General features: G+C 31.7%; 1 protein-coding gene across 1 annotated transcript in view; it reads right to left on the bottom strand.

Annotated features, from left to right (window-relative positions):
• LOC132920772 (probable G-protein coupled receptor No18) overlaps positions 1 to 13,972 on the bottom strand; it is a 137,581-nt gene extending 123,609 nt beyond the window's left edge. Inside the window, exon 1 of the mRNA XM_060983435.1 lies at positions 13,188 to 13,972. The gene's annotated coding sequence lies outside the window, so the exon portion shown is untranslated. The remainder of the gene's footprint in view (positions 1 to 13,187) is intronic.
• Positions 13,973 to 15,183: the final 1,211 nt, after the last annotated feature.

The raw sequence follows: 15,183 nt of genomic DNA, 5'->3' as shown, positions 1-15,183 counted from the left end.
ATTTGTATCCACGCGTTTCACGGACAAACCATATAGCTGAAAAGTGTAATACTTATAGTATAGGAAATTAAAGGCACATTGCCTTAACCATCAGTTTTCTATTGATATAAATATTAGTAATATTATGTGATATACATAAAGACCTAACTGCAGATAATACTTCTTTTCAAGTAACTTGGTAATTGTACATAGTATTAAGTATATTATGCGGTATTTACCTATTGCATATTATATAATACATACTCAGGGGAAATGTTCAATCTTATTTTTGTATTTAACACTTCAATGGTTCTTCCTCAATAAAGTTTACCAACTTTGTTCTCATTGTTGAAAAATCTGTTATTCCATCTGATTCGATTTTGAGAGACAAAGTTATTTATTCCCTTCCAAGAAGAAATATTTAAGTATTTATTTTTTTTATATATATATAATTATGTGATAATTGATTTACTTTACTGTAAATGTGTTGCACATATGTGTATACCTATGCATACAAATATTAAAAAAAGAAACTGATAGTTCAGTCAAATACAGAATATATGCCACGACTGGTGGTCCAGTTAATTTTCGTACTAAGAAAGTAGTCTCGTTTTGCGTAAATACCAATGCCATTTTGCATTTCAACTACGGTTCAACACTATTCGAAATATCGTAGTCCGTGAAATCGTCGACAAAAGATTATTTATCTAATATTTTTGAGACGTTAATCACTTTAAGAATAATAATAAAGGATGCTAATAGTTTGGCTCCTCTCTGTCCTTAAATCGCCCTCACATCGACGCGTTTGACCGGCCTTGGGCACGAGCGTGATTGCGATTTCTGCGACGAGTATCGTGCGGAATTGAACGTAAACTCTGTGAATAATACTACGGTATTGCCACCGTCGGTTCTCGGAACTCAGTTAACTGCAGTCTATGCGACGGGAATTACTTTGAACCGGCCGGACCACAAGAATTTCAATCGTTCTGGATGGATGCTGAATGACGCGGCGCGCACAGGGTGAACGGGTCGACGAGGCGTTCGGGTCGGGGAAATATTTGCTCGGTGGTTTATTGAATGATTATAATTACGGTGGCGGCAAACTCCGCAACTAAATGCCGATAATTATTATTGGTGGCGGTGGCGTAGGAAATCTTTAACGCCCAACCGTCGTCGTAAAGTATTATGGGTGTCGATTTCTTCCTATATAGTATAATACCGCGTGCCGTTTATTATTATTATCGCTATCGTTATTATTATTATTAATATCGTATATTCGGGACAGAGTAAGGTGCATAACACACGTATGTGTGTGTGTGTCATTATATTGTTATATAATAATACTGTTCAAATATGTTTAGAATACGTCGGGTTGGTTGTGTTAGGGGTGGCGGTAGAAATGCACATAATACATATATATATATATATTATACCACTAAAGCAACAGTGCGAAGTCGTCATAAATGCCATGTAATGTTTTTTTACTACTAATACGTATATTAAAATTATTATTATTAGTGCATGTCGACTCGCTTTTGCACGAAACCAAACGCGTGTATAAATATTGCATCAATATCGTCCGTAATTGCCAAAGCATTTTTCAACTATCGAATTTCGTCGCTGCCATCGCTGTATACCGTAACATCACAATGCGAATACGGTAGATTTAATTATAATTTATTGTTATCTATCTGTTCGTGTGTATACAAACGGTTATCTGGAATACAATATTGTTCTACTATCAAATAACAAAATAATGTACATTTTACCGTATTTTACAACATCGAGGAATTTGTGTGAGGTTTGAACACACATGGTTTTATTTTGTTAAAAAAAAAAAAAATACGAGTTGATACCGAGAACCAAATACTTCCAAAAATATTTCTACGTAAAATAATAATTACATACATCATTTTTTTTTTACCTGTTCATAAAATGAAAATAGGTCAAGTATAACGAATGCTAATGGTAGCCATACACAGATGGTGTTGAGTTTACTTAATCACTAAAGATTTAATAACGTGTAAAGATTTTTAAATGTTTGTTCAAATCATTCCAACAATTGCCACTACACATAACATTTCAAACATTAATTATTTGTACCAGCCAAAAAAATGTTTGAAGTACCTATTCTATAAAAAATAGAAATTTTAGCTTTAACATATAATATTAATTTATTGAATTAAATATATTCTCAATTAAATACAGAACAAATAAAAAATAATCTTCATAGTATGTCTCTAACTAAAAATTATACTTTATTTTAAATACTTTTAAAAATGTCTGATCGTAGTATAACGGAAATATTTATTTCGAGAAACCCTAGAGTTATTTTGTTAAAAATAAAAATTTAGCAACCTTAGATGCTATATTTGAGATACACCTAACGTCCCAATACTGGTTATCTCCTTCACACAAGCCTATTATCTTGATATTTGTATACAAGGTAAGGTATATAGTTTTTATAAATATTTAATTTATTTATTGTTAAATATCTTCACTATAATTTATACTTATAAAAGAAAAATTATAGATTATTTGATACAGAAATAAAAAAATTTGAGATAACCATAGCTTTAATATTTTTTAAATTTTAAGTATATGCAATCGTTTTATCTACAATTATATTCTTTGTAACAATTTGTTTTATGCGAGGTCGTGGGATCAAGATATTATGTTTAAATGAAAGTATTAATAAATGATAAATAAATATATTTATTTATTTTTTGATCGTGATAAGTAAGTTATTATTATATATAGGTGAAAATATAAAAGTATATTAAATATTTAATTTTTTAAATGCTAGGTATATTATACAAAACTTTAATTTACGGTTTAAATCAATATAGATATTCATACATAATAAAATAAATATGAAAAAATAATATTTTAGATACTCGATTAATACAAATATTATTTTCATTAGATGCTTCTTGCTAGATAAAAATATAATAATAATAATATAATATAATAAGTATTACATATTTTTTTATACACACTATGTTAAACAACTATACTGTAAAATGTACAATTAAAAAGTTAATAATAATTGATGAATTATTCAATTAACTAATTGAATGAAGTGTTAAAATTAAATATTAAACAAATTTTCTAAATTAAAAAAAATAGTTAATGCATGTTGTCTAATAATAAAATTAGTATATTATATACTTAAAGGGTATACGAAGACTTTTTTTAAATAAACTGTCAAAATGAAAGTATTATACCATGTATATAATCAAGACATGCATACAATTGAATCCCACGTGTTCTGAGAACTGACAGTTTGAACACTGAGGTGGATCACAGGATTTGAAAGAGTTTTAACCTTACTTTTTTATGTTTAGGTGCATCCGATAGTAAAGTATGTACAAATTGCTACGGTTCTTTACGGAAAATATTAATTATTATGATGTTACTAATAAAACCTCAGAAAGAATATTTAATATTATAAAAGAGAAAGTTCTTTTTTGAATTTTTTCAAAATAATTTAGTACGTACATTTTTGAAAAATAAACACTAATAAAAATCGAATATTGCAATATTACAATTCATGTAAAAATTAAGTAAATTTGAGTTTATTCAGCACGAAAATAGTTTTATGGCTTTAGTTATATTTTGTATTACATGATGATATATATCATGTAAAGTTAACTGTGAATGATTAAAATTTTTATTTCTTTATCGAACAGACATAGAGAAGGATGCTTTGAATTTCTTATCGTGCATTATGTAACAAACAATGCCATTGAAAACAAAGTAAATATTTTTAATTTAAAAATAGTTTTTTATTTTTATTACAACACGGATTGTAAATTACAATATTAGATTTTAAAAACTGTTTTTGTAACGTTTATAACTGTAATAATATAATATAAAATTCTAATTTTCAAGTTTTCATACCATTATCATAAGTCATAACGTTATCGAATGTTCACCTTTCATTTTCACTTGCATGACTGTACATTTTTAAATTAAATATTATGTATAAATAGCTGTTATAATACTGTGATTTATGATGCTAGTTGTATGCACTAAAAATAAATATAATATATTATGGTTTGACTTTTATTATGAAATTATATATATTTATATACTTTATCAACATATTATATTGTTTCGACTACTATTGGTTTTACCTACTTGTCAATATTGTATATTAAAGATACTGTCAATAATTCGTAGTATACGTATTTTATATGTATATAGTATAATAAAGAGTTTAAAATAAAAAATCTTTGACAAAAAAAAAAAATTGAATAATGTATATACAGTTTCTTCTCTTTAATATTTAATACAGAAACCAATCCAATAGTATATACCTACTTAGAAATAGACGATCGTATAATAGGCTTAAATTCTAAAGATGATTAAGGATTATACAAACTTAATGAACAAATCTGTGGATAACAGATGAGAATACCCCTAATAATGGTTTATTTAAAAAGGTCACTATAAAGTTGATATATTTATTATGCTCAGATATTATATGGAAAAAAAATGGGTACCAAACTAGTATACGACCTTTTGACACTTTAGTGGTATTGTGTATGCCAAACATTGATTTTAGTGACTTGTAAAATATAAAAGATACCTACGTATAGTTTCAATTTTAATTTATTATTTTTCAATATTAGTTAATAATTCATGGTAGAATAATTATATATTATTAATTTCCTACTTAAACCTTTCAATTGTCATAAAACCATTAAAATATGGATTAATTGTTTGGGTGTATTGTCACCATTCAACTAAATTTATTTCAATATTTTCATGACTTTTTTTAAAAATACCGTTTAAGTAAGCGTCTAATAATATGGTTATACCTTAAATGTGAACAAAATGAAAAATGTAGAATAATAAGACTGAATTAACTTTAATTATTGACATTATATTTCTGATTAATAATTATAGTTTATGTATTTTATTTAAATTTTAAAATTACTATTCTGAACTGAAATAATATAATATTATGACTTGTAATATAAGTGTTTTGATTTTTACATTACAATCTACTACTTATACGAATAACAACAAGTTGTAAACATTGTTAATTATAATTGGTAAAATTAATAATATTTTAATGTTTAAATACTAAAAACGTAAAATTTACATTATATTAAATACTTACCATGTAAGTAAATATTCTTACTAAATTTCAACGGAACATTTAAAAATACCAATTATTATCTATACGCCTATCTTAGATATATTTTTTACAGTTCCTAGTTTATGAAATAAATGCTAGAAATATTATAGTACAAGATTAGCCAATAACTATATTTAATTAATGTTGTAAAACATTATTTCTAATGTGCATTTATAATCCATGTAATGAAAACAGGTTTTTTCGAATATATTTTTACAACAAGTAAAGTTGACTATTTGATCTTTACAGACTATGATAATTCGTGCACTAGTTTATATTTTAACTTTGAAACAATTTGAATATTACATGTACTTTGTATAATGTATATTATAATAATATTACTCGTCAGCACAATTGTTTTTAAATTATCTATTAACTGAATAAATTATATTTTTTTTATAATATGCATTTATTACATAATACAATATAATGGTTTAAGATATTTTTTATTATTTCTGTTAAAAAAAAATGTCCATGATATTGTTACTTTTAAAATATTTTGTTTTCGTAAATTCTTGTATGTAGCAAATATTTTTGTCTCGTAAAGAGTACATTTTCTTAGTGGCTGCCAAAAACATTTCAGTAAAGTTATTTTGCCTTTGAACAGTTTCAGAAAACAAGAAAATGTTTAATGCTATTTTATATAATAGGTATACTAATATTTAATACCTACTTCACTGATCAAACATAATATTATAAATTTATAATGTTAATTCGCATAATATATGAATAACAAGTTATTAAACATTTTGAGAAATAATTTAAACTTCAAAACTCAAAGTACACCATTATAATAATAAACTATAATTACGAATTTATTTTTTATTATTTTTAAAACATCATCATTATTACAATTTTATCAAAAGTATAGTATCTACATGTATTATTAAATAATGTGGATAAATTATCTTTAAATATGTTTAAACTCATATTCTTTTAAAAACTTGAATGATTTGTTAGAAAATAATATTTTTGAATCAAAATAATTTATATTTCACGTACAATTTAAGATTCGTGAAATTACAAACGCTTTATAAAAGTGAATAACAAAAATGTACTTACATACAGATTAAAATGATTTCGTGAAAATTATCATCATATTATTATGTTTAGTTGAAATTGTAACAAATTCCAAATTCAAATTAAATCTAAATCGTGAATGGTGAACAAGAGAAACGCCACGTTGTCACGAGGACAATGTTGTATGTAGTTGCTATCTACATCGATGGTACTACACTATAGTTTCGTTTATATAATATTGTTTGTCGTCAGTTATAGTCTTAACGACTAAACATTTTGTTGACATAACACGGTGTTTAAAATATGTATATACATAATATACTGTGTTTTATAATAATGTATTGTATATACTGTGGTTCAGAGTTTGGAGTGGCGATGAAGGAGAACAGAGAATTGTGAGAATAATAATGCTATAATAATATCATAACAAAGTTATATTATTTCGATTACGAGTTGAGCGGGCGTAGCATCATATTTCTAGTAGAAATCTCTAGCGATAAGTTCGATAACGTACAGAGCAGACCATTCGTCAATAATAAAGTTGTTCAAAGTTTGATAATAACAATACTATACATGTGAGCATATTCGTGAGTGCGAGTGCGTTTCAACGGCCAAAGACCTCATAGTTTAACGAGATGAGCGTTATTTTGTGTGTGTATTTTTTTTAATATATATATATAAGTATATATTATATTCATCCATCCAAGTGACTAAAACTTTAACATTCGGAAATGGTCGAAGTTTAGAGTTTAGACATCGAGAACGTCGGAAAACAAGATATATTCCTTGATAGAGCAATTAATGATATTCGGAGGTGAATGTCGGTGGAGTCCATATTATAATGTAATATATATTTGTTTCGTGCCTATATATTATTATTACGGTTACTCAAACGTTGTTATTACCGTTTATGGTAATATACCAATAATTACAACGATATGGTTCCGGGGGGACGAGGGTCTAGGCGTCCAGAATATATAGTTCCTCCCCGTCGACCGACCCGCCGCACGACTCTATATAAGAAACGGCCGTAGTATATCATTTTATATTTTAACACACAGTATTATATCATAGCGATCGTCGTCTTAGTCGTCGTCGTCGTCGTCGTCGTCGACGCCCAGTGGTCGGTAAAAGTGCGGTCGGGTCGGGTCGTCGCGACGCAATGGCACGTCGTCATCGCTAAAGTTTTCTCGCATCGGCACAGCGGCGGAACGTGCGTGTCGGTGTGTGTGTAAGCAAGTTCGTGCTTGTAAGTCGACGTATGTGTGTGTGTGTGTGTATGTGTATGTGTGTGTGTGTGTGTGTGTGTGTGTGTGTGTATGAGGAAAACTCGAAAAGCCAGTGGCGCATGACTAATGCGGACGCATATAGGCGAAGGGGATCAGTGTATAAATGACTTTTGGCCCCTCCCGACACATACGGCCGGCAACCTTTCCTCCCCTCTTTCCCCCACTCACGGCAGTGTATATACCACCCCGTCGCCGACTCTTTCGATTCCGGTCTGCTCTCCTACCCCGCGCTAGACGTCCGGTCAACCCGATCCTCTGGATTCATCGTCGTCGTTGTCGAAGCACTCGCCGTAATATTATTACGATGATGATGATGATAATAATAATAATATAATACGGCCCTCAGTAGATCATTATAACACAAGCGCGCGGCACACGTGCGAGCGAACAAAATATAAACCGTGAACGAGAAAGAGGTTAGTACCGTTATATTGTATTATATTATTATTATTGAGGACGCGAAACGAGACGACGAAAACGATATTATTATTATAATAATAATAATAAGCAGTACGGTGCAGCACGGTGAGGAGGAGGTGTAGCGAGCGTGTGCAATAACGATACACTCAACTGTACCGACGACGCGGCGACATTAATATTGCATACACGTGACGCCGTGTTATAATCAAATATGCACAGCCGTCGGTTCCGATATCATAGCTGTACCGTAAAACCGTCCGTCGTTCGATTACCCTGCAGAATATGAGCCGGGCGACTGTTGCAGTTGTTGGCCGGTCGTGGCAATAAAACGTGCTCCGCGTGACACGCCGTCGCGTACTGCTGACGCGTGTGCTATAGGTTAATGTGTCCAAGAATTTTCATGAAAACAACTTGGGTATACTATCTATATTATTTATGCTGGGTATTATTGTTGTCGCATCGATTTCCGATAATATTTTATAACCTAAATAATATAATGCACTATTCGACGATATTGATATTGTTAATCAATTTAAATATTAACGGTTGGAAACGACCCTCCGGAAGCAAGCACGAGTTAAATTCAGAAAAAACTTCTTTTTGCACAATCCGACCGATACGAAATGAAAATGGAGGAGACCAACAGATGGAAAGAAAAAATACAAAACACTGAACGAAATAAAAAAAAAAAAGATCTGTATAAAAGAAAGTACTGTAAATGGAGGGGAGGTAATGGAGGGCATGAAACCGCACAAGGACAGGTGACAGACGATGCGAAACCACACTCAAAAAATGGAACATTTGTGGTAAAGAAGAAAATACAAACTTACGGTGAAATACAGACAATGATGAACCATATACTACAATGTGTTCTGAAAGGGACCTCTTGTGAAAAAAATGACTTATACCAGGCAAACGACGAAACGCCAGCAGTCACGGCTTTTTAAATTACTGAAAAGAAATATGATCATATTCAATACTCGTTCAAACGCACATCTCGCAATCTATAAACGATTATGAAGATTCTGACTTATTTATAATTGTAATTATTGATGAATACGAGAAAAACGTACAGTAAAATATATAGCCTATTAAGTTTTAAATACTTAAATTCAATATCAGACGTAATACAATGTATTCGCGTACGTACGCCTATATCTTTTTACTAAAATTTCCAAATATCTCTAACTTCCAAGCGTTGCAACGGAAATTACGAAAAATATGTTATTTCTTATTGTGGTGTACCTACTTTTTTCTGCTATACCATCAAATCATACTAGACGGTATCTTTGTGATTGTATTGTCAATGTATATAGAATACATAAATATATATATTACATTATATACATATTATTACCACCACTCCACGAATATTCGTGTTCCCATCATAAATAATATTAAATTATAATCATGTTTCTCGTTTTATGGCACCACCCGGAATACTAAAACAGGTTTTGATTGAAGTTTATCAATCTTTCTGAAATTCCAAAAATACAATGAAATTTTAATTATTATCGTGCATAGTAACACTGAGTTGATGATGAATTATTTGCAAAAATATTGGATAAGCATTATCTTGCATTATTTTACTGTTATTGCTAAACATTATAATCAAATGTATTGTATAACGAAATGATTGAATAAAAAATGTGGACAGTTGTTTTACCGTATTATATTTCACATAGATAAATAGTAATACAATAGTATAAATAATAATGAACGAATTCATTGAAATGTTCTTCATTTAAACAATTTAAAAATTGTTATTTAAATATCGTTTTTGCCTACTAAGCAACATTTATTGTTAGTTGAATAATATTATTTTATTTTAAATGCTCAAGATTTTATCCAACCATATTGTTTAAGTTTATTTTACTCAGACTTAATTTGCTACGAATTCATGATATATTTACTAGTATAACATGATTTTAATTTTTAAGTATACAAAATAATCCTTAAGGAAAAAAGTATAACAACATTTAGGTCGTTAGAAATCAAATACAGCTATATATACATGAATTTAATTAACTCTATGACGTGGTGTATCATACTGAATTAGATAATTCATTTTCTGAATATATTTTAGAAGTAACGTGCTTTTAAAACAAAACTTGAGAATTACCCAAAATTAGTTTATTTGATTAAAATTACGTGAGTCTGCAGTACATAATAACTATAATTTATTTAGTTGGTAGGTTATGTTAAATATAAAATTCAATATTAATTTTGTTGAAATTAACGAACACAATTTTGTAAATACCTTCAAATGATATCCACGTAGATTCTTTGTACGCACATCTCTGATAACCTTCGTTTTGACTAAGTTTTGTATAATTATTTTTACGATCGGTTGCATAAAAAACTTACAAATGGCCTTCAAAGTTCGATGTAATAAAAAGCAATACAAAACTCGTATCGTTAGATTTAACCTTATAGAACTACGAACATTTTATCTCTACATAATATAATCGACATATTATTTATGAATATTGTGTTACAAATAATTACGAAGCTATTATATACTTTTTTTTTTATGATAATATATAGTGATCGTCTAATTCTGTATATTAATGAATATTTCAAAGATACAATCATTATTTATTTATACGAAAACGTTATTAATTAATCAATTGTATCAGTATGTATTGTTTTCGTCTTGAATAATACCATTAATTACATCACATTATTACCTATATGTATTTAAATACACATTAAATTGTTACCGTGTTTTATCTGCGTAGTAAAATGTATTTGGCGTAGAACATGCAGTCGACGATGTCGGACGTAGATGATATACTCATTTTCATATGTAGTTGCCTAATTCTTTTGATATTATTAAACTTCTTCCCTACAAACTTTACACGCAATAGATACGATAAAACAATACGAAGCAATACTACTATATGGTATTAGCCGAACAAACCAGGTCCATTCTAGGGAAAATATCGTCTTTGGAAAATGTTGTTTTAACTAAACAATGGAAATACTTGTATGACTTTAAACATTCAGGTTATACTGATATCGAATAATTTACAAAGCACCCAAAAACTTCCACTAGATTCTGTAACATGAAAACGGCTCCAAATTAATTTGTACGTTAATTTATTCGTTAGTTTATTTGTTAAACGAATGCGATGCATGCCAGATGGCCAATACTTTATTATTCTTCATAATAACGTTTAAAATTCGATTTACGTATTCATATTATGCAGATTAAATATTTTTCTTGTTTATTTTTTTATATTTAAAAAATAAGGAATAAAAATACATTTTTGATTTAGTAGAATAATATTTTATATAATGCAGTACGTTATACAAGGTTATATAATAACAACCAAAATCATTAATACACGCGAAAGGGGGGCGTATCAGAGTGTAGGTAGGCCCTAAGAGTTTAATAATTATGATTGTTTAAATTGATTTGAAAACTTTATGAAATATATTAATCTTATAGCTAAACAAGTTAAATATATTATATATAGTACAATATATTTATATATTATATGCATTACCTACATATGACTTCAGAGTAATAAATATATATATATATATATAAATGTAAATAAAAAGTATATTTAAAAAAAAATAAACATATCAACTAAAATATGAGTTTTCTTTTTAAATTAAAATGATTTCCTTTGAGTTTACCTATATCATATAATATCCTATATTCATAAACTAATTTTACTCTAAAATAGTAAAATATTTAACATATATATTATAGTTGTTATATTATATAAATCTGCTATATTTTAATTTTTATCCCTTTCGATAATATTATCCATCGAGTTTAATTTTTAGACATTAATTACCATTTTGCAATCTGTCTTACGCCCAGTAATTTATTGTATATTTGTTTAAAAGATTAATAATAGATCAATACAACACAAACATTTATTTCGAAAATCAAAATAGATACACGTGTTACGAACGATACCCAGATAAAATAAATCTCGGCTGACGGTTATAATATTTTTATTAGAAGTACAGATGGTTACTGCACTGATAATACATTTACGCAAACGATTCTGACATTTTATTTATTTTGATTATTTGGCTAAGACGACAACAAACAATATAAAATGGTAAGAAATTGAATTTTGCATACTGGTTTAATTTTATATATTAAGAACCTGGCAAAAGTCCAACGAAACATTAAATATCTAAATATCGAATCGTTATTTTTATGTTTGTCTTTTTATATATATAAAATATTTACCATAAAAACCGAAATCGAGTACACATAATAAAATATTATATTCACACGATTATTATACTATACACTTATATGATTTATTTACACGCGCGGATTATATACAGTAAATTATATATCGGATGAAACACTAGAATTCTATACCTGAGCAAAACGTATTTTGATGATTATGTACAGCAACACTGAACACTGTAACATTTAGACATCAAGTAACGGCTTTTTTTGTTTGAAAAATTGGTCCAACACTTCATTTGGCATGTGCTTTTTTAGGTGAAGGTCGTGTGTGAAATTGCGTGAAATTCACTGTGACAAATCGTTTGGCGCCTCATGTGGTACATTTAGCAGACATAAACTTTAGGGAGGGGAGGGGGAATGTTTAGCTAATTTTGATGTCTGACTCATTACGACAACAATAAATTAACGTCAACCCCTCCACCAGCCACCCCTGACTGAGTTACCATATCAGATGACATTGTCAGAACAGCGCACCGGTCATAATTTATGACACTTGGCCTAATTGGAATACCAAAGAGGTAGGATAGTCGCTAGACAATATTGTTATTATGTTATTATTATCATTGCAGCAGTGATTGTTCTTACTTTATTTTTGGAAGCAAGTTAGTGCGTAACTATGTTACGAGTCTTCGCGTTCGACTCGATGGTATAAATAGTGTGCGTGGTGGGATGGGGTGCATAGTGTGTCAGGACACACCAACGAAATCGTAAATCGGTCAATTAAATTATCTTCTACCGTATAGCACTATATAACAGTTCGTTTTATAGTTTTGTTTACTCAATAAATACACTAATAATATTTATAAACGCTTAAGCTACCTATAAACGTTCCTAGTAAAACCGATTTCACTTATCTGAAAATATCATGTATATATAGAATAAATATCATCGACCTTACTTAGCTGTTAACATTTACCCGGTATTACGTTTATCTCTACCTACCTATAATATATTTTTTTTTATAAAAAACAAGTCGACAACACTTAGAAATATTTAGCTGACCGTTAGATGCATTTGCTGAACCACAAACGTTTATTGGAGCCTACCCAACTCAAAAAAAAATAAAATAATAATAATAATTACATTATAAACATATACTAACCTTTGTGATGCTGAGCAATTAACACTCTGCTTTCGATACCAGTGACGATTTTAGTGTGTGTGTGTGTGTGTATGTGTGTCTCTATAATCAGTCAAATCGTCAGTGCGCGTAAACACACAAATCAGCCGGCGATCGGAATAAACTCGGTCGCAGAGCAAAGAACACCGTCTCCTACTCCTCCTCCTCCACCACCACCACCACCTACTATTACTATGACTCTTCCGGTGATAGATACCGGTTCTATTACCACTGTCAGGTCTACAGTCGCCACGGGATGGCAGCGGACACCACGGCCGTGGTGGCGATCGGCCGGCATCGTATGGATTATAATGACTTTAACCGCTATTATTAAAGTTTGTCGACGTACAACGCGAGACGAATCGCACGCATATTATCGTCGTGTTATCCGTAGGCGGTTCTTATGACGTCGGTTCGTCACATCGCCGGGGGGGTACACTCGAAAAAAAAAAAAAATTACCGGAATGCCGCGGTCCGACGAACGGACACGCTGTATAATGGGCGCTACGAAACCGCGGCTACGTTATCCGTGATACACAAGCTATCGCGATATCCGTATATCACAATGGACCGTCTGGAATTTCATCGGCACACAATAATATTATTACGGTCGTCGTGCTCCGGTGCGGAAGTCGACTTCCGATTCGACTTGGACGACCGCGACGGCGGCGGCGACGACGGCGAGGCGCACACTACCGCACGGCTGTTCGGCTGAACGCGAACTAATACCATAACTATACGCGTTATACGCGCCGCACGGGAAGCACAGAGTCCGTGTAAGTACGTGACCGTGTGTGTGCGTGCGTAGCTTTGCATGTGTGCGAGTAAGTTTTTTATGTGTGTAAGTTTGTGTGAGTGTGTGGAGTTCCTGTGTGGACGTGACCGCGACACCAAACACACACACAAACACACGCACACACACACGCGGGCGCGCGCGCACGCGCTCGCATTCACGCGGTCGCGCACGCGCGATTGTTTAACGGCCGCGCAAGCTCAGTGTGCGCCGGCTTCGCGCCACCCGCAGCGGCGGGGTGGGCGAGTGGGAGGGGTGGGGTTCTCCTCGTGCTCAGAAGCGACCGCCGCCGTCACCCCCGATGCGACCGCGCGCCATGCCCACCCGCGCCCCGCGCAAATATTTTTAAACACAGTCCGATGCCGCCGCCCTAAACCCGACCTATATGACTCGCTCCGTGAAAAACAAAACAAACAGATGATAATAATAAACAAATAAAAAATTTACAGTCCCCGCGGTGTACGGCTGCAATCGTCGTATAGTCGCCGCCGTCTTAGTAGTGTCAACTGGCCGCCGTATACACCTTCCACTCGCCGACCGCCATCGTCGCCCCGTCACGGCCTTTTTTCCCCGTCGTCCGATCGTTATACGGTGACGCGCGACAGACATCGTAGCCGTCGGACGCGACACGCGCGTCTCGTCCGGAACGCGCGTTAGATGACGTTTAGATGACGGGCACGACGACGACAACGTTTTTTTTTTGTTCTGTTGTTACCCGTTAGTTGGGCGACAACGGCAAAAACGGGCCGTGTCGTGTTGTAGTAGTACTTACAACAACGATTTCGCGGTGCCGCGTCGTTATTATAACGATATCCGTATACGGGTGTTTATAACGTTCCGACGGTAAACGCTTCGTAATTTCCGGAAGTATGTTCTAATAACATAGTAACAACTACGCGTTGTCAAACCACCTCGATTTGGGTTCTCGTGTTAAACCGCGATGCGAAAGAAAGTAATTTATTCGCTCGCAACCGTCATGCTAATAATAATATAAGGGTAAATTATTTCGATTGCGGAACGCACTTGTTGCTAACCGTAATAAAAATAACTGCAATAATAACAGTGGAAACTTATCATTACTCGCAGGGACAGGAATCAAAAAAAAAAAAGAACTGTATAAGTTATGGGATGTCCGTGTAATATATAGTGTGAGTCCGTTTTGTCTGGCTAAAGCGAGTTTCTCCT

This window comes from Rhopalosiphum padi, chromosome 2, assembly GCF_020882245.1.
Source record: "Rhopalosiphum padi isolate XX-2018 chromosome 2, ASM2088224v1, whole genome shotgun sequence".
In the NCBI taxonomy this organism is placed as follows: domain Eukaryota; kingdom Metazoa; phylum Arthropoda; class Insecta; order Hemiptera; family Aphididae; genus Rhopalosiphum; species Rhopalosiphum padi.
The sequence above is the reverse complement of the archived record's forward strand: the minus strand, read 5'-3'. Positions and strand labels throughout refer to the sequence as shown.